The 20,826-nt window shown below is 43.5% G+C and overlaps 1 protein-coding gene across 17 annotated transcripts in view; it reads left to right on the forward strand.

The window, feature by feature from the left end:
- Nucleotides 1–20,826, forward strand: part of ZMIZ1 (zinc finger MIZ-type containing 1) — a 640,668-nt gene that overhangs the window by 201,457 nt on the left and 418,385 nt on the right. The window lies entirely within an intron of this gene.

Consider the following 20,826-nt stretch of genomic DNA (forward strand, 5'->3'; position numbering starts at 1 on the left):
GTCAGATGCTTACCTTACTGAAATGGAACACATCAATGAAGGAACAGGTCTGTTATGCAGTGCTACCCTCGTGACTTTCTGGGCCCTTGGGCTATACACCCTCAGTTAGCCCCCTTACCCCCAGGAAGAGGTGGGGGCACAAACAAAGAATTCTTTCACGTGGCTTCCAGCCATTTTTGGATATTCTGAGCAGAGAGTGTTGAGCGAGAGATGCTGGGCAGTATACCCTTGGCTGGTTTTGGAGCTTTGGCAAAAGCTCAGCCCTCACTGGTCTCTGGAACCAGCCATAATGATTAGCTATGATAGCTCAGTGTAACTTGCATATTTGAAGGCAAGGCATATTTGTATATGTAGTGGATTAAAGCCTTTGTCTCAGCAAGCTCATGTGATGGAAAGAAATGCTGAATCATCCCTGCTGAGCTTGCCTGGCTAGGCTTCTCCTAAAACTATTCTATATTCCTGGTAGTTGGCAGGGTGGCCCTCTTGCCCCCCCCCCGACCCTCTGGGCCCAGGAACATTTGTCCCTGCTTGTACAATGGATGCTACGGCCATGCTCCCGCCTGCTGCCGCCACCCCACCCCCCCTTTATTGACAGAGCTTGAACCTCCCTGGGCTTGGGGTGGCATGCCAGGGAAAACTCTCTTTATTTTGCTATTGGATAAGTACAAAAATCTTCCATGTTAAAGCCTACACGTGGTGAGAAAACTGATTGTTTCTGACCATTTGAGGATATGTTTACACCAGAGGAATCCCCCTTCACCCCCCCCTTTTCCTGAGTTAAAAACCAACTGAGAGAGGCTTGTAAAAAGGAAATAATTTTTTAAAAACACCAGTTTTATTTAATTACTATAGAATGCTTTGATCTGAGGCTTTCTCAGCTTTAAATACAGTTAAGAATACTTGGTAGGATTACAAAAATAGGTTGTCTTAATGCACACTTAAATGTGTATAGAGTCTTTTGCAACGCCCTAGGTAAGGTGAGCACAGGTTAAAGTGTTTCTTCTTTTAATTATGCTACAGGTAAACAATAATAGAACAGTATCAGGAATACACAAGAGCACACACACCAAAGAAATATAACTTCTAATGCAAAGTCTGACTAAACAAACTTTCTCCTAAATTAATCTTCCCAAAGCCCAAGCCCTGGCTCCTTGCCTTGAACTCACCAAACACCTGATGATAATTTAAGCTTCCTACCCTCCTATCTTTCAAGGATCTGCAGAGTTATTCTCCTGCAGCCAGCCTCCATGGCCACATGTCCTTAAGAACATAAGAACAGCCATGCTGGCCCAAGGTCTATCTAGTCCAGCATCCTGTTTCTCACAGTGGCCCATTAGATGCCACTGCAAGCCTACAGGCAGGAGTTCAGGGCATGCCCTCTCTCCTGCTGTTACTCCCCGGCAACTGGTACTCAGAGGCATCCTGCCTGAGAATGGAGGTGGCCTGTAGCCCTCCGGCTAGTAGCCGTTGATAGACCTCTCCTTCATGAAGTTATCCAAACTCCTCTTAAAGCATTCCAGGTTGTTGGCTGTCACCACATCTTGTGGCAGAGAATTCCACCAATTGATTATGTGTTGTGTGAAAAAATACTTCCGTTTGCTGGTTCTAACTTTCCTGGCAATCAGTTTCATGGGATGACCCCTGGTTCTAGTGTTATGTGAGAGAGAGAAGAATTTCTCTCTAGCCACTCTCTCCACACCATGCATGATTTTATAGACCTCTATCATGTCTTCATGCAGTCTTTTTTTCTAAACTAAATAGCCCCAGGTCTTGTAGCCTTGCCTCATAAGAAAGGTGCTCTAGGCCCCTGATCATCTTGGTTGCCCTCTTCTGTACCTTTTCCAGTTTTACAAAGTCCTTCTTTAGGTATGGTGACCAGAACTGTACGCAGTGCTCCAGGTGTGGCCGCACCATAGTTTTGTATAAGAGCATTATCATATTAGCAGTTTTATTTTCAACCCCCTTCCTAATGATCCCTAGCATGGAATTGGCCTTTTCACAGCTGCTGCACATTGAGTCGACACTTTCAGTGAGCTGTTCACCATGATCCCAAGATCCCTCTCCTGGTCAGTCGCTGACAGCTCAGATCCCATCAACATATACTTGAAGCTGGGGTTTCTCGTCCCAATGGGCATCACTTTACACTTGCCAACACTGAACTGCATTTGCCATTTTGTCGCCCACTCCCCCAGTTTGGAGAGATCCTTTTGGAGCTCCTCACAATCTGTTTTGGATTTCACTACCCAAAAGAGTTCGTTATCATCTGCAAATTTGGCCACCTCACTGTTTACCCCTACTCCTAGATCATTTATGAATAAATTAAAAAGTACTGGTCCCAGTACAGACCCCACTTTTTACTTCCCACCATTGTGAAAACTCTCCATTTATCCCTATCCTCTGTTTCCTGTCCTTCAACCAGTTAGCAATCCACACATGTACTTGTCCCCTTATCCCATGACTTCTATGTTTTCTCAGGAGTCTTTGATGAGGAACTTTGTCAAAAGCTTTTTGGAAGTCCAGGTATACTATGTCAACAGGATCACCTTTATCCACACACTTGTTGCTGACACTCTCAAAGAACACGAAAAAGATTGTGAGGCAAGATTTTCCTTTGCAGAAGCAATGCTGGTTCCCTCCCAGCAGGGCCTGTTGTTCTATGTGCTTTACAATTTTATCTTTGAGGATGCTTTCCATCAATTTGCCTGGAACGGGCGTTAAGCTAACCGGCCTGAAATTCCCTGGATCGCCCCTGGATCCCTTTTTGAAAATCATTGTTACAATTGCTATTTTCCAGTCCTCCAGTACAGAGCCTGAATGCAGGGATAAGTTATATAGGAAAGAGGTTGGCAATTTCACATTTGAGTTCTTTGAGGACTCTTGGATGGATGCCATCTGGCCCTGGCGATTTGCTAGTTTTCAGTTTTTCCAGACAGTTTAGAACATCAGCTCTTGTCAATTCTATCTGACTCAGTTCTTTAGCCTCCATCCCCGAAAAGCCTGGTTCAGGAACGGCTATATGCTCAGTATCCTGTGCTGTGAAGATGGATGCAAAGAACTCATTTAGCTTCTCTTCAACCTCCATATCCTCCTTAATAATTCCTTTCACTCCCTCATTATCCAACGTTCCATCCACCTCCCTGGCAGGTTTCCTGCTTCTAATGTATTTAAAGAAGTTTTCCTTATTTCCCTTGATGCTTTTAGCTAAATGTTCCTCAGACTCTCATTTCACCTCCCTTATTGTCACCTTGCATTTCTTTTGCCAGAGTTTGTGTTCCTTTCTGTTCTCCTCATTTTGGCAGGCCTTCCAATTTTGGAAGGAGGTCTTTTCCCCCTTTTATCGCTTCTTTGACGTTATCCATTAGCCATGCTGGCATGCTCCTGGACTTAGTGGTGCCTTTCCTCCTTTTGGGTATAGACTCTAACTGGGCTTCTAGTATTGTGATTTTGAGTAAACTCCATGCATTCTGGAGCGAAGTGACTCTTCTGATTTTACCTTTCAGCTTTCTTTTCACCATACTCATTTTGGAGAAGTTTGCTCTTCTGAAATTCAAAGTGTCTGTGTTAGATGTCTTTGGTGATTCTCTCCCCACATGTATGCTGAATTTGATTGCACTATGGTCACTGTTCCCTAAAGGGACAATGACACTGACATCATGCACCAGATGTCACTCAGGATTAAGTCCAAGGTCGCCTTCTCTCTGGTTGGTTCCAAGATCAAATGTTCTAGGGCACAGTCATTCAGCATATCTAGAAATTTGACCTATTTGTCATTACCTGACTGTGAATTTACCCAATCTATGTGTGGGTAATTGAAGTCACCCATTATTACTGCCCTGCCTGTCCTTGAAGCCTCCCTGATTTCCTGCTGCAACTCCCAGTCACTGTCAGTGTTTTGATCCAGAGAGCGATAGCACATCCCCAGTAGCACATTTCCTTTCAGGCTTTGTATTATCACCCACAGGGTTTCTGTGGAGGACTCTGGTCCTCCTAGGTTTTATAACTTTTTAGATTCTATCCCTTCTTTAACATACAAGTGCTATTCCACCTCCAACGTGCCCCTACTCCACCTCCAAGGTGCCCCTTCTCAGCACCTCCAGCCTAGCTTCTCCCAACAAAGACTCCCTTCTTCCTGGCAACAGCTCTTTAGGTCCCAACCACCTGGTATGCTGATTAGATGAGTCCTGGAGTTCACCAGCCTGTCAGTCAAGACAGGGTTCATTTCCAGTCAGCTCTTTAGTGGGAGGACAGTCTGATCCCTACAGCAATGTTTGATATTATTATTGGTATACCTTTATAAATAGTTTTGGACCATTCTAGACATTGTTCTAACAAATATTTGTTTTTGTTCTCCAGGTTCGCGGTTAGACAAGTAGTTGTGAATGTTTGTGCTGGGTGGTCTCATCACCACATGCTTTGTTTGTGAGTGTTTGGTAGCAACTGGCTGAGTCATGGCTGAAAACAAAATTCTGGGCCAGACAGATTTTGGTTTGATTCAGCAAAGTGGTTCTGAGCTTCCTGTCTTTATTGGTCAAAACAGTGGCTGGGCTTCTGTCACATTTTCTAATGAGGACAAAATAGAGAATTTTCCCACACACTTGCTTGAAAGAAAGCAAAGAAAGCAGACAATGATGTTTCAAGGCCCAATTCTGCTAGGTACTGAATATTTCTTATTCTATGGATATTTCTTATTCTATGGAAGCTGATAATGTTTTTTGTTTGGAGCCGTGTGGTGTTCCTTAGGAATGAGCCACAGAAGGGTAAGCAATGGTGGTTGCTTGGCTTAGCAATGAGTAATCTTCATGCTGGGGTGGAAAGGGCTAGACAGAAGCCCACTATGGGTTGCTAGGCAATCTATATTGTATATCTCTCTACTAGGAATGTGCATTAAATGGATTTTGCATTCTGTTTCAAGCTCAAAATGAAACACAAATGGCCAGAATGTTTCATCGAAAACAGTGGTCAAGTTGGCTCTTTTGATGAAACAACTTGAAATGTTTCAGGTGTTTCTGCCATAGGGAACAATGGGGAAATGCAAAACACCCCATTGTTCCCCATGGATAGCTCCTGGGGACACCAAAGTTGATTGTGTGGTAGGGCATGATGGGTGCTACCTACCACCCAACCCAAAAATAAATGGGCAAGCAGGTGATTTTTAACCAATTTGTAATCTTGTCCCCAAACCGCTATAGGATCCTATGCACACATAGGAGTGCACATACAAGTTTTGCATTGCAATTTGCAATGCATTTTGCAACTCTGCCTTGAAAAACACTGCAGAAGCACACAGTAAAAGGTAATTTGTCCCTCCCAACACAGAACATGCATTTCAAACAAAGTCCAAAAATGGCAAACAACAACAACTGACCCAGAATCCACTGCCAGCCACAGTGCCTGCGCTGCTGTAACATCACTGGCACAAGTTGCACTCTCATACACAATTATGAATCCTTATGTTACTTCCTAGTATTGCAACAGCTGTAACTTCAGCCCCCTTACTTAGCAGCAAGCATAGCCATATGCTTAACTAGAGCAACTTCAGCCACATTTTGACTGAGTACACCTTGCAATGTAGACTGCAGAGCAGTGAGTGCAGCTCAAGTTAGTCTCAAGGCCAGTCATGGAGCTCATCACAGCAGTCACAAAGAAATATCACATAGAGATAGCGAGAGAGAGCTGAGCTGAGCTGCCACGGTCCATTTCTTGCTACAACGCTATCTCACAAAAAAAACCCACCACAGCTTAAGGAAGGTGGGCACCCAAGTTCTGCTAGGGATGTGCACGAACCTGTTTGGAGGTCCTTTTACAGGCCTCCGAACAGGTTCAAGAACCGGGCGGTTCGAACTTTGAAGGCGGCGGGGGGTTGCATTTTAAGGGCAGGGAAGGGTGCACTTACCCCTCCCTCCGCTTCCCCCCCGCCGGTACCTGGTTTTCCTCAAGTCCTACAGGGCAGCAGTGTACTACCCTTCTGCCCCATTCACTCTTCGGCCAGAAGTGGCCGGTGCGCGTGCACCCAGTGGGAGTGCGCGCGCCAGCTACTTCAAACCGAAGAGCGAATGGGGAGGCAAGGAAGCATGCCGCCGCCTCATAGGACTTGAGAAAAACTGGGTGCCGGTGGGGGGGAAGCAGAAGTAAGTGCACCCCCCCACCCCTAAAGTGCAACCCCTCGCCCCCATCAAGCGACCCAGTGTGGTTCCATGCACATCCCTAAATTCTGCCTTTGTCAATCTAAGATCCAGCAAAGCCAGATAATTATAGCAACAATAGCACAGCATATTGTACTTGGTCCTGAGAAAAAGAAAACCACAAAATCAAATCTACCTTCCTCCTCTTCTCTATGTTCTGTAAGGGTTGTCTCTCCCTCATCCCTTTTAATACATTTTGTAATTCCCTCCTTTTGTGTCCCCCCTCCCTCCCCCCAGCCAATGGGGGCACAGTTGGCCAGGACAACACTTGATTTGTATGATAACAAGCCAAACAAACAAGGAGATCACAAGCCCATCAGAAAACCAATTAGTGTCAGAAACCCAATTAGCAAGGGGGAAACAGCTCAAAACAGCTAGTTTCAAGTCAAAACATTTTGCCATAGAAACATTCTGCACATCCCTACTTTCTACTTCATCTAAATTCCCTTGAAGCAAAACACAGTGGTTCCAAGGCAACTGCCCACATGCTTTCTCCAGCTTTGTCTTTCCTAGGACAAACATGAAACCAACTGTCTGTGAAGGGGGAAGGTCGGCAGATGAGAGGTGGGTGTTGGCTTAGCAGTCTGGTATGCCCTTAAGGTGAGAGGTAAGATGGTGGTGGTTGGAGGGTGGTCCAGGATTTCAAAATTATTCCCTTGCCTGGATCACAAAGAGTCTGGCACTGGCATATCTTGGTGGGCTTCTCTACAAGTCATTTAACCTTTCTGTAAAACTCAAGGAGACTGTATTTATTCCTCTTTCTCCCTCCTTAGCGGACTTGCATGAAATCCTTTCTTTATTTTACATAGATTGCCTTTGCAGCTACCAAGTGTTTTCACCTGATGCTTGCCTTGTGGCAATGAGGATTTGTCCTTGTGGTTACTTATTAGTAACTTCATGACTGATGAACAGAAACTTTTAATTAGCCCCTGCTAACCTGGCAAAGAGGCACCTTTTTAACGTGGTGATTCTCTTTATTTAGCAGGGGGAGAGTAACTGGCCCTTTCCACCACCAGCACAGTACCTCCAGTGACTGTTGCTGGTGTCTATCTTATGTTTCTTTTTAGATTGTGAGCCTTTGGGGGACAGGGATCCATCTTATTTATTTATTATTTCTCTGTGTAAACCACCCTGAGCCATTTTTGGAAGGGTGGTATAGAAATTGAATGAATGAGTGAGTGAATGAAATTGAATGAATGAGTGAATAAATAAATAAATAATATTGATAACGAAATTCTGGCTTCCCAGGACCTTGGGAAGGGCTTGATGTCTGGATAAAACAAACCAGTCAATAACACCTGTTTGTGCAAACAAGAAATAATAACTAGCCAACCCGCACACAGCATCTGTGTGTTCTTTGAGGCAGGCTGTTTCCCCTCCCTCCTGCCCCACTCTCCCGCCCCCTCCTCTCCCTCCTGCCCCACTCTCTTGCCCTCCCTCCACAGCCCCCACCCCCACCTTCTGCCCCAGTATCCGGGCGGGGACGGGCCCAGGCTGCAGGGCCGAGTGCCGCCTCCGCGGCCGGGCCCGCCACCTCGCCTCCGCGGCCGGGCTGGACCCGCTGCCACCGTTGGTGCAGCCTGGCCCGCCGCCGGCCAATTCTCCTGGGTGCGCCAGCCAATCAGGCGCCTCCGCCGCCCAGCCAATCAGGCTGACTGCTGGGACGCACATTTGAAGGCACACCCAGTAGAAATAAATAGATAGTATAATCCCCAATATTTCATCATAGTTATGTCATGATACAAATTATAATCCTCAAGAGTCATTTATATATAGCACCTTCATTGTGTTTTACTAATTATGACAATAGATGTCCCTAAAGCGCACCCATCAGCGAGTTCAAAACTTGGATTCACTGGAATTAGGAATTAACTGATGTGACAGGTTCTCATCTGTTGCAATGGAAGCTTTGTACCAGTCTTGCACTGATATCATATCCAAATACAAGTAAAGTATAATTCCTTAAAACTTCTGACAGTTTTTAAGATTAATAACTATGCTATTGCAGAACATGTTTTATATAAAATAAATGTTTTATATTCATGACTTAAAACATCCCTTACTCTAACATAACCTTTTGCTACAGTCTTCTGTGCATTTAATAGAGTGGTTAACCAGTTAGCCAATTCAATAGAAGAAATAATTGATTACATGTAAATAGATTTGCATATTACCAGCATCTCCGTATAGGTGCCTTTTTGCAATACTGCAGGAATTGTGAGCATACAACTGAACAAACAGTTCAATAAAGATGGAAAGGGCATTTTCAGTGTGCTCCACTTTATTTCTGGTTGCAGTAAAACACCAGAATCCGAATAGCCTCAAAATAGAAGCAAGTATGCCCTGAACTTTCATCCCCTCTGTTCAAAATTGACCCCCACTTATTAATTGCTAAAGTTTCAGTTTATCATTCAAGGCTTGCAGCACAAGTGATCTATATGTTTAAGGCAGGGCTGCACAACTTTGGCCCTTTGGCAGATGTTGGACTACAGTTCCCATCATCTCTGACTATTGACCGCTGTGACTGGGAATGATGTTAGTTCAAAAACTGCTGGAGGGCCAAAATTGTGCAGCCCTGGTTTAAGGGGTTGATCAGAGGTAGTTCCGGAAAATGGTTCAGTGAAGAAAAGAAGTTCATGACACATAGAGACGCTTGAATCCCTCCATGATGTATATTAAGATCTACTTGGAAGGCCCTTTCCATGTTCCACAGTTGTCTACTGCTGCTGCTGCTGCTAATGTCTATATACTGCCTTCAACAGAAATTCTCAAAGCAATTTATATATTTAAAAAATAATACATAAATAAGATGGTCCCCTGTCCCCAAAGGGCTCACGGTCTAAAAGGAAACATAAGGCAGACCCCAACAATAGCCACTGGAGGGATGCTGTGCTGGGGTTGGATAGGGCCAGTTGCTCTCCTGCTGCTATATATAAGATAATCACCACTTTAAAAAGTGTCGCTTTGCTCAGGCAGTCTTCTGAGGTCCGTTTAATGAGGGTGTGGAAGAGAGCCTTCTCTGTGGGTCAGACCCAGGTTCTTGAACTCTCTACCCAGAGAGGTTCATCTTGTTCCCTCCCTGATATATATTTTGCTGCCACATTAAGATGTTTGTATTTAGGCAGATCTGGTCTGTTTATATTTGCTGCTGACTTGTTTTGATCGCTGTTTTTGTTGATTTGTTTTGTTATTGTGGTATTATTGTATTGCATTGTTGCAAGCCACCTTGGGCAATATTTTATTAACAGAAGGCTTGAGATATAAATAGTCTTATGAATAAATTTCATCTCAGGCAATTTTACAGCAAGGTGATGATGATGATGATGATGATGATGATTTATTTACAGTTTATATCCTGCTTTTCCTCCAAGGAGCCCAGAGCAGTGAACTACATACTTAAGTTTTTCCTCCCAACAACCCTGTCAAGTAGGTTAGGCTGAGAGAGAAGTGACTGGCCCAGGGTCACCCAGCTAGTATCATGGATGAATGGGGATTTGAACTCAGGTCTCCCCAGTCCTAGTCCAGCACTCTAACTACTACACCACGCTGGCAAGATGTTGGGTGAATATCACATACAGTAGCCTATTCATACAACTGTTGCCATTATTATTATTATTATTTCTTGTTTACATAGTCAGACAGGTGTTATTGACTGGTTTGTTTTATCCAGACATCGAGTCCTTCCCAAGGACCTGGGATGCCAGAATTTTATTGTCAGTTGTTATAGATATCGTCGCAGAATATAGGCTGTTCCCAGTAAAGCTGCTTTTTGTAATTGGCTGATGGTGATTTCTGTGGCCCCTGTGGTGTTGAGGTGCTCCTCAAGGTCTTTTGGAACTGCACACAGGGCGCCAATGACCACTGGGATTATTTTGGTCTTTTTCTGCCACAGCCTTTCAATTTCAATTTGTAGATCTTTGTATTTAGTGATTTTTTTCTATTTCTTTTTCTTCTATTCTGCTATCGCCTGGTATTGCAATGTTGATTATTTTAACTTGTTTTTCTTTCTTCTCGACTACAGTTATATCTGGTGTATTGTGTGGCAGATGTTTGTCTGTTTGTAGTCGGAAGTTCCATAATATTTTTACATCTTCGTTTTCTACAACTTTTTCAGTTTTGTGGTCCCACCAATTTTTGGCTGCAGGTAGCTTATATTTTTTGCAGATGTTCCGGTGTATCATTGCTGCTACCTTGTCATACCTTTGTTTGTAGTCAGTCTGTGTGATCTTTTTACAACAGCTGATTAGGTGGTCCACTGTTTCATCTGCTTCTTTACAGAGACGGCACTTGCTATTTGTTGTGGATTTTTCAACTTTGGCTCTTATTGCATTTGTTCTTAGTGCCTGTTTTTGTGCAGCCAGTGTTAAACCCTCTGTTTCTTTCTTCAAGTTGCCTGTCTTGAGCCACTGCCAGGTATTGGTGATGTTTGATTTATATATCGGTTATATTGCGCAAATATTGACCATGCCGTGGTTTGTTTTTCTTTTTTCTGCTCGGTTCTTGACTTATTCTTTCTTGTAGGCCTGCTTTGTTTCATTGTTGTTTAATAATTTCTCATTGTTGACCATTTTAAGTGCATCTTCTTCACTGTCCTTGATATATTCTTCAAGGCCTCTTTTCTCCTCCTCTACTGTTTGATGGATTTGGCTACATCACTGTGGGGGTGCAGAGCATGATTGATGGTCATTATTTTTCCTGGTCTTACGATCTAGAATATCTAGCTGTGCCTGGGTCCAGTCTATTATTCCTGCAGTGTATCTAATTATAAGTATAGCCCAGGTGTTTATGCCTTGTATGGTATTCCCACCATTGAGTTTGGACTTTAGAATTTTTCTAATTCTCCTGATGTACTAACTTCCAATTTTTTTAAATAATAATAATAATAATAATAATTATTATTATTATTATTAACAACAATAACATTTATACCCTGCTTTTCCTCCAAGGAGCCCAGTGTACATGGTTATGTTTGTCCTCACAACAACCTTGTGAGTTAGATTAGGCTGAGAGATATGTGACTGAGCCAGAGTTGCCCAATGAGTTTCATGGCTGAATGGGGATTTGAACTCGGGTCTCCCCAGTCCTAGTCCAATACTTTAACCACTGCACCACACTGGCTCATTAAGTAGAAGTATCACACAGCTAGGATGAGAGAGTTGTGGGCACTCCCAGTCGGCAGTTATCTACACCCAAACCTTCAGGTAGGCGGCGGGGAGCATAATCGTATGTAAGGCAGGAGCTGGGTAGGACAGCTTTTTGGTAAAATGCTGGGGTCGGAATCTGGGTAGGGCACACCAATCCTACCCAGCTCCCACCTCGCACATAGTCATGCTCCTTGCATCATATCTTGATGTTTGGGTGCACACAACTGCCAGTTGGGAGTGTGCATGACTCTCCTAACCTGCCCAGGTGCTCCTCCTACCCTAATAGCAGTTGTGTGAAAGAGTCTAGTATCTAGAACGCTGTGGAGCTCATAATGCGCTGCAATGATGTGGTAATCTGAAAACAATTAAGACAAATGTGAATGACTAAAATATGTTGGGAATTTCTTACAGTTTCTATAATTTAGTGGCAGGGGTCGGGGCGGGAAGACTCATCAGAATCCATCCTTGGTGTCAGTGGTTGTGGAACCTTACATAGGAAGCTGCCATGTACTGAGTCAGACCATTGGTCCATCTAGCTCAGTATGGTCTACACAGACTGGAAGTGACTTCTACAAGGTGAACATGCTTGTAGAAAGTTCATCTGTAGTTTTTGTATGCCCATTGCACAAATGGTCATAGGATATTCTCTTTAAAAATGAATTACTTTCAGCAAAGATTAGGAATCTGAATATGTATGTTCAAGATAAATTTTTTCAAATGGTTTTGTTTTTGGCCTACTAGTTTGCAAAACTGCAGAGCTTCCTCTCTCTGCAAAGGAAGATTCTTCAACACCCATAGCAGATTGCCTGCTTGCTTATTAATATGTTGATATTTAGTAAAGCAAATATTTCATGTTGTTTGTTTTAGGTTGGCTAGATTTTTAGCTGGTGATTTGTAGTCAGCAATTACACTCAGGACTCTTAAGCTCACATCATTTCCCATCTAGAATATGTGCTTAAAGGAAGATAAAGATCACATTTCAGCAGGAGGAAGGAATGGTGCTTAGATATTTTGAGGCATTTGCTATTAGTTGTGCTATTTTTATTTCTATAAGAAAGATGAAAATTGTACCATATTAAGAATAGTACAAAGAATCTAGAGAGTTTAATTCTGTGAGGAAAATCTGAGAAGATCTAAGCATGCTGAGGTTAAAGGGAAGTAAAATTATGGGGTTACCCTAACTTGTAAATAACTTGGAAGGCTGCCATGATGAAACGGCCTTTGTACCAGGATGCATTGAGAGAACAATGTCAGTAAGATAAGAGCTTTGTCCAAGAAGGGTGGATGTTGGTAGGTGCTTGGCAACTGCAGGAAACGTTGAGTAACTGAAGCAAGGGCATTGCTTCTCCTTTCTGCTCAGTCTCCTTCTCCTGGAGGTTTTTGTTTGTTTGTTTTTAACTGTAGGACCCCAGTCAGTCAGACCCCAGTCATTTTCCTTGAGGGACACTTTAAGAGCGATATGAGGGGTGAAGGGCCAAGCCCATAACTTGAACTCTTGAAGTGGTGATACCGTGCTGCCTTGATTCCTCCATCTCCCTGTTTTTCACTTTTCAGCTGACAATGGGAGATCCAGGCAGCACATCTCAGGGAGTCAGATCTAGCCCAGGGGTTGCCCATTGCTGACCCCTTGTGTAGAGAGTCCTATGATTTCCAGGATAGGTTTTGCATAGCCTTCAATCTTGTAGCTACTTGTTTGACTCTGCTGAGACATTTTACTAGGGCTTTGCCATGGAGAGGCCAACCTTCTTGCAAATTTGCATGCAAATGTTTGCCAGGACTTGAGAAACACATTAAAGGCAGTTAGTCATCATCTTTGCTATATGGAATCCTCACATTATCCTGTGTTGTTGCATGACCTTTCTGCTTACAAGAGAGAGCTGCTGCATGTGGCAGGATCTTGGCGTTGTGTTTGTGCCTTAGCATTTCATTTCAGCTGGCTGGAGACAGAGGCTGCTGCCTGACCCAGAGAGTTGCTACACACGTGAGCTGAGCTCCCTTGGGTATAAATGCATCATGTTCTAAAAGGGAGATGACTGAGAGCAGCATGCTCTCTAGCGGGTTGATGATCCTCTTCCTGGAACTGCTAGCAATGATTCCCTTCTCCTGAGATCATCTCTCCAGAGTGATTCTAAGGACAACATCAGTTCCCAGACAGTTGTGGAGAACCACACGAGGGAGGTGCAAATGAACCTTTTGGGAATCCCTGTTCCTGGGGTGGGTGGAGGTAGAAGAGCTTGTGCATGCTGAGTATACTCCTTTTCTGTTTCTTCTTTGATTTGCAATGCTGTGACTGCTGCTCACTCTTCCTCTTAAAAGAAGCAATTCTTATGTGATCTATATTTTTAAAAAGTCAATAGGGAACAGTTTGCTACTTCATGTAATGCTGGGGCACCCTGTGAACATTTACACTTAGGTTTACAATGGGCTCTGAAACAGTAGGTTTTGTTAGGCTTCTTAACAATGTTTTGTATGCCACTTTTGATGGAAGACAGGATATTTGTACATTTTTATATAAATCAGTACCACGATGGCTTCCTCCCAAAGAATCATGGGATTTTTTATTTTATTTTTTATTTTTTAGGATTCTGAGAAATAGGGATTCCTTGCCACCTTTAAAAGGACTATAGTTCTTTGGGTTGCCTCCTTGGGGAGAGGAATTGACTATGAACACCAGTTTAAGAGTGTGATGCATCTGCCCTCTGATAATTTTTCTGGATGCAGCATGCAGCTCACCTGTGTCTTGGGGTTGCGTGGTATCCTCCCTATCTTAAGAGTGCCTTCCTGCCAGGCTGCTATTGCAAATCATCTGGTGATCTGAGAGCAGCCCTTTTTGTTAATTACAAGCTGCTCCACACTTCATATTACAACTGATTGCCTGCTTCTCTGGAGATATTCAGCTTCCTTCCTTCCTAAGTTGAGACATCATGGTGGCAAAAAGTAGGGAAAATCTGTCCTATCAGCAGTTGTGCTACAAAGTGGTCTCCTACAAAATATTCCTGGAGGAATTTGTGTTGCATTCAGGCTGCTTCTGCAATCCTAAGGGCTACTTCACATTTTTCACAGCAGCAAAGCATCTTTGTTGTTCTGGTATTTCCTGCAACAACCCCACTAAGTGCAAAAATCAGAGATTTGGGCTGCAGCTCCCCAGTACTGGGGAAGACCCAATGGAATCCAGATGCCATGAAGCGTGTGGGAAGCCTAATGCTAGGAGTTCTATATGTTTTAAAAAATTGCCCTCAGTGGTTGTGCACAACTGTCTTTCCTTCAAATGTTACTAAAGTTCAATCCAGGCATTAAAAAAAAAAGAATACAAGCAGAGACAGCCCTTCTGTGAGGCAGTTGCCTCAGCATAGGCATGGGGCAGCGTGTGGTGCAGCAAGTGCCATACCCCACCACTACAGGCACCCTCCACTGATAGGAACATAGGAAGCTGCCCTATACTGAGTCAGACCATTGGTCTATCTAGCTCAGTATTGTCTTCACAGACTGGCAGCGGCTTCTCCAAGGTTGCAGGCAGGAATCTCTCTCAGGATGCTTTGGTAGTTTGTTGGTTCAATTAAAAAATCTTGTCCTATTTAAAAAAAAAATCTTGTCCTATGTTGGAGAAGCCAGGGAGGGAACTTGAAACCTTCTGCTCTTCCCAGAGTGGCTTCATCCCCTGAGGGGAATATCTTGCAGTGCTCACACATCGTCTCCCATTCATATGCAACCAGGGCAGACCCTGCTTAGCTATGGGGACAAGTCATGCTTGCTACCACAAGACCAGCTCTCCTCTCCTTCCATGTGAGCTCTCCTCTCCTTCCATCACCTTCCAAATGTGATCCTTTCAGATCTCCTTCCATGTGAGTTCTCCTCTCCTTCAATCTCCTTCCAGATGTCAACCTTCCTTTCCCCATTGGGGCATGCTGTTCACTTTCCCTTCCTTGCCGCACTAGAGTGCAGAGAATTCCATTCGTTGATTATGTGTTGTATGAAAAAATACTTCCATTTGCTGGTCCTAAATTTCCCAGCAGTCAGTTTCATGGGATGACCCCTGGTTCTAGTTTAATATGAGAGGAAGAAGAATTTCTCTCTATCCACTTTCTAGCCTGGGAGTGTTTTGTGCACCTACCCGCAGATTGCGGGATGCATTATATTGTCCCCTTTCTCAGACAGCAAAATGTATTGGACCACCTCTGGAAAACAAAATATGTACCTTTTAATGTGTGCCTTTAAGGCCTTTCTATGTTTTTAATGTGTTGTAAATACAACATTTTAAACATTTGGACCTGATTGGAACTTGAGAACTAGTCTAGATGTCACAACAAATACTGGGTGGCCTTTACAAAAAAGTCTAACCACAAAAAAAAAAAAAAAGAAGAAAAAAAAAGAAAAAAGAAAGCCATGGCTTAATGGTAGATCACATCATTTGCATGCACAAGGCTCCAGGATTGAAGACTGCTGTCCCTAGTTAAGGGATCTTGGGTGACAAGAGGGGGGAAGATCTCTGCCTGAGACTTGGGGGAGCTACTCCCATTTGAAATGGGCAGTAGTAGGCTGGATGAGCCAATGGAGCCGAATATGTAAAAATGACAAGCATATTCAATATAATACCTACACACTGGTGCCTTCATTGGTGACATTTTTTAGGGCAGAAGCATGCTGATGCTTGTCTGCTTAGTCTGTCACTGCTTCAATTCTCTAATGATGACATCACCCAACAGCTCTTTCTTCCCTTGCTACTCAGGCAGCCTGATGGTAACATCAACTCCTGGCAGCCATTGTAAACGGTGGCTATTAAAAAAAACCCTCGTCTCACGTTAAGCCGGCTCTATTGTTTAAATATAGATCACTAATGAAATGCCTTTTTATTGCTTTCTCAGTGAATACTTTTTGTACAAAGTTAATTTGCACTGTTATGTCAATTCTGTTTAAATTCAATCAGTTTTTTTTAATTATGTTTTCTCCACATTAATTCCCATTTGAGTTGTCATCTCCTGTTAGGTATTTAAGGCTTTGCTGGTTGGTGGTGCTCTCTCATCTGATTGGCTTCACCTGAAATGGGAGGCCCACCTATTATGATGAATTAATTTGGTTTTCATTCAAGCAAGGATTGCTTTTAATAATGATGAATTGCCCAAAGTGTAGTTTGAAGCCACTCAATTCCTATGATGATAATGAGCAGGAAATAAAACATAATCAAATAAAGGTATGATACTGAATTGCATACTGGCTCTTTTGTTTGGCGGGTGCTTATGAATTGGCATTTTTTATCATAGATGCTCAGGGATATCTGTTAGGTGATAACCATTCCTGCTGTCTGATGAGAGAATACATTTGGGGGTTTAAAAATGTGTTGTGGTTAGAAACAGAATGCTATAGTACAGGGGCTCTGGATCCAATCTAGCAGGGCTCTTCTTTATGCTCTTACATGTTGGTTTGGTTAACAATAACTCTTGAATCAGGGCCAAGCTGGGAGTGGCCACAGCTGAATTTGGACCAGGTAGTGTTCTCCTTGAGGCCACCAGCTGTAAGGTAAAGGTAAAGTGTTCCATCAAGTCAATTTCGACTCCTGGCGCCCTGTGGTTTTCTTTGATAGAATACAGGAGGGGTTTACCATTGCCATCTCCTGCGGTATGAGATGATGCCTTTCAGCACCTCCCTATATCACAGCGGCCCAATACAGTAGCAGTGGGGATTTGAACCGGCAACCTTCTGCTTGTTAGTCAAGCATTTCCCTGCTGTGCCACTTAAGGTGGACTCCAGCAGCTGTAGGGTTTCCATATTCTGGCTTTCCAAATCTGGGTCCCTATTTTGCATATTATGTAAATTGGCTTGAAAATAATTTTGCATATGCAAATTAGCACCTACACTTTCCACTTGACTTGTATTTGCTCTAGATATCTACCAACAATAGTTAGGGAAGATATCTTTGCTTGACCGTTTTCCTTGACATATTAACAGCAGCAATAGAATAACAGCAGCAGCAACAAGAAAGCACAGCTTTTTAATTAAGCCTGCAATTCTGCACACACTTATTTGAGAGAAGATCCGATTGAAACCAATGGCGCTTACTTCTAAGTAGGCATTCATTTAGTGTAAAGCCAAGAAAGTCCTTAAACGTTACAATACACAGCCTGGTAGGCAGGCAGCGAGTTACATCAAAAGCCAATTATCCTCTCAACTGCCCAATAGAGATCTCCTGCTGATAAAAAACAAAGGCAACATTCCTCAGGAGATTACTGTACTTGTGAAAGTGAAACCCTCTCAGCGAGCCTCCTGTGCTACCTCTCTTAATCCAAGTCCAGCAGTTGAGCAGAATAGTGACTGCATGTTTTGCTCCATAACTCTGCTTATACAAGGGTTAGAGCTTTGCTTTTGTTTTAAATGAAAGCTGGAATCTGGGTGCAATGCTTAAAATCTGGGTGAAACCCAGAACTCGGAGGCGGGGGCATGGCAACTCTAAGCAGCTGGACAGCAAGCACAAAACACTCATCTGCTGACCAAGTGAGGATTGATGGCAAGTTCCTAGTATTTCTAACAGATCTGGCCAATACAGAAGCCTCAGACTGCCTGCAAATTGTGAGGTCTGATGTTGCACAGCTCTGTTCCCTAGGGTGGAAGAAGTCTCTGAACCCTGATTGTAATAGGCTGTATTCAGGCATAACCAGGGTTGACCCAAGGGTTTTTGGCACCCTAGGCAAAGTATAACTTTGCCACATACAACCTACCTCGCAACATTGAATATAGAGAAGAACGAAGAGTCTTGAATGAACTTTTACATGTGTTTACTTGGCATTCAAAATGAACAATATATAAAATACATTTTAATTGATTTTTTTTAAACAACATTAATCCTAACACAGTTATACTGTATAGGGTAAACTGCCCACCCAGTAGCTAACATTTTAAGAAATTTTCTGTTAAAAGTTACATGAAAATGGAAGTATGTTAATATTCTTGGCACACTGAAATTAACACACTATTAATGTGTTATGGCCCCCTTCATCCAATGCTCCATTGATTATTCGTCTAGGACTGTGAAGAAACACAGATTTCCATCTTAGCTCGTGAATGCCTGACATTTCCACTCCACCCTCAGTGCCCTGAATGGGAGACATTCCTCCCTTTTGTTACTGAAGAGGCAATCTTTGCTTCTTGTTATGGATGGCACTCAGGCATCACAGTATAGTCTAAATCCCCTTTTCACAATAGGAAACCAGTCCAGACTGGACCAATCTTTAGACATGCAGATTAAGACCCATTGAGGAGGAACAATCTCCAGTTTGGAGGGGAAACCTCAACCTCAGATTGGCCTGAAACTATTAGACATACACTGGCTCTTCTCATTGGATCCAAGAGCTGTCTATATCTAGAACAGATGGAAAGCCTTCTCCACCTGTCATGACAATATAAGGGCCAAGAACCGAGCCATTTTGGGTCACCATTTTCCATCCGGTGTCCAGAGAGGAGACACTGTAGAGATCAACTCTCTCTACCAGGGAACTTGGTCACCATTTTCCTTCTATGAACTATTGTCAAGGGAGAAGCTGCGGAAATGAACGCTCTCCTAGCCAGGGACTTGCCTAACTGCTGAAATAAGGTAACACTCAGTGTTCTTGTTCTATAGTTTCTTAATTCCTTTGTATAGTTCTTTAATCCCATTTCCCCCAATTCATTATTTGGTGTGCAACTTTTATTTCTTAATAAATTTCACATACTTAGAGAGCCAGTGTTGTATAGTGGTTAGAGTGTTGGACTAGGACTGGGGAGACCCGAGTTCAAATCCCCGTTCAGCCATGTAACTCACTCGGTGACCCTGGGCCAGTCACTATCTCTCAGCCTAACCTACCACACAGGGATGTTGTGAGCATAAACACAAGCATGTACCTGCTCTGGGCTTCTTGGAGGAAGAGCTGAATACAAATGTTAAAATAAAATAAAATAAAATAAAACTAACTTCAGTCTGGTTTTAAATGGTTATTTACTTGGAAAGGTCTTCCCCATGTGCCTTGTAAGGCCATGCACTACTGAATATTTTGATTGTTAAATTAATATACTGTCTGTCTAGAGCTGGTTCTGTGTACTCTGGCTGCACAATGCCAGGGAGTCCCAAGCCAGACAGTTCTAGGGTTTTGAAGCCATGGCTGAGCTTGGTCAGTAGCTCTAGATCAGGGCTGCACAACTCAAATGCCCTGGTGGGCCGGAATCACCCACAACTTTGCGTGCAGGGGCTGAGGTCAAATTTTTAGCACATTATTACATTAAATATTATTAGTTACTTATGCATCTATTCCCCCTGTCAATGGACCCATAGTTTTAATCAAGGAGAGTGGCCAGAGAATTGGTCCTGTCCCTTCTCAATCAGTGAGGCCCCTAGAGTGCATGCCAGGCCCAAACAAATGCCAAGTCCTCTTCTCTCCCTAAATTGTTGTTTTCAGGCTGCAATCCTAGGCATGCTTTCATGGGAGTAAGCCTCACTGGGCACACCATGGAGCATATCTCTGAGAAAGCATGCACAGGATGGCACTATGGCAGTTGCCAGCTGCTGTGGTGCTGCAGGATACCTGGGGGCCAGTAAAATAGTCCCTGGGGGCCGAATCCGGCCCCCGGGCCTTATGTTGTGCAGGCCTGCTCTAGATCAATCTTCAGCTGGCAACAGGATTAAGTGGGATCAGAGCAATATCTCTGATATTGAGAGAGCCAGCGTGGTGTAGTGGTTAGAGTTCTGGACTAGGACTGGGGAGACCCGAGTTCAAATCCCCATTCAGCCATGATACTAGCAACTCTGGGCCAGCCATTTCTCTCTCAGCCTAACCTACTTCACAGGGTTGTTGTGAGGAGAAACTCAAGTATGTAGTACACCGCTCTGGGCTCCTTGGAGGAAGAGCGGGATATAAATGTAATCATCATCATTACCATCATCATCTCTACTGAGAGTAGATCCCAGGAAACTTACTTAAACCCCCCAGTCTGCCACAAGGACTAACTGTATTTTTAAAAATGATTTTTAAAAAATTATTTCCTTTTTAGACCCAAAGGTGACACATGATGCTGACATACTTGGTAACTAATTCTAACAATCTAGAATTCTAAGGCTGACACATTATTTAGCAGAAAATAGGGAGGTAATGACAAAGTAACTAAATGACATCCTGATAGGCCGCAGGGAGGCAAGCAAGCAGCCAGAGAGAGGGTCCATTCCAGAGGCCATCCTGGCAGGAGGGACACAGATTATGTCTCCCTCTGGCCAGTACAGCCCGGGAACAGACACTGGCTGTTTGCCTGCCTCCCTGCCTACCTTGGGTTGGTCTCAGAGAGGTGGGGGCCATACTCTGCAGGGACACAGGTCGCAGCACTCTCCTTGCAATGTAGGGAACGTGCATTGATTGGACAGATCCATTTCAAGGGAGGGAAACATGGGCAGGGAAGTGCAAACTGAAGAGTATCTACTCAGAAGTAAGTTTTGTTATGCCTTAAACAATGGCACCACAGGAGAACCAATCATCTTCAGGAGAGTT

The sequence above is a fragment of the Hemicordylus capensis genome, chromosome 3 (assembly GCF_027244095.1).
Source record: "Hemicordylus capensis ecotype Gifberg chromosome 3, rHemCap1.1.pri, whole genome shotgun sequence".
Taxonomy (NCBI): domain Eukaryota; kingdom Metazoa; phylum Chordata; class Lepidosauria; order Squamata; family Cordylidae; genus Hemicordylus; species Hemicordylus capensis.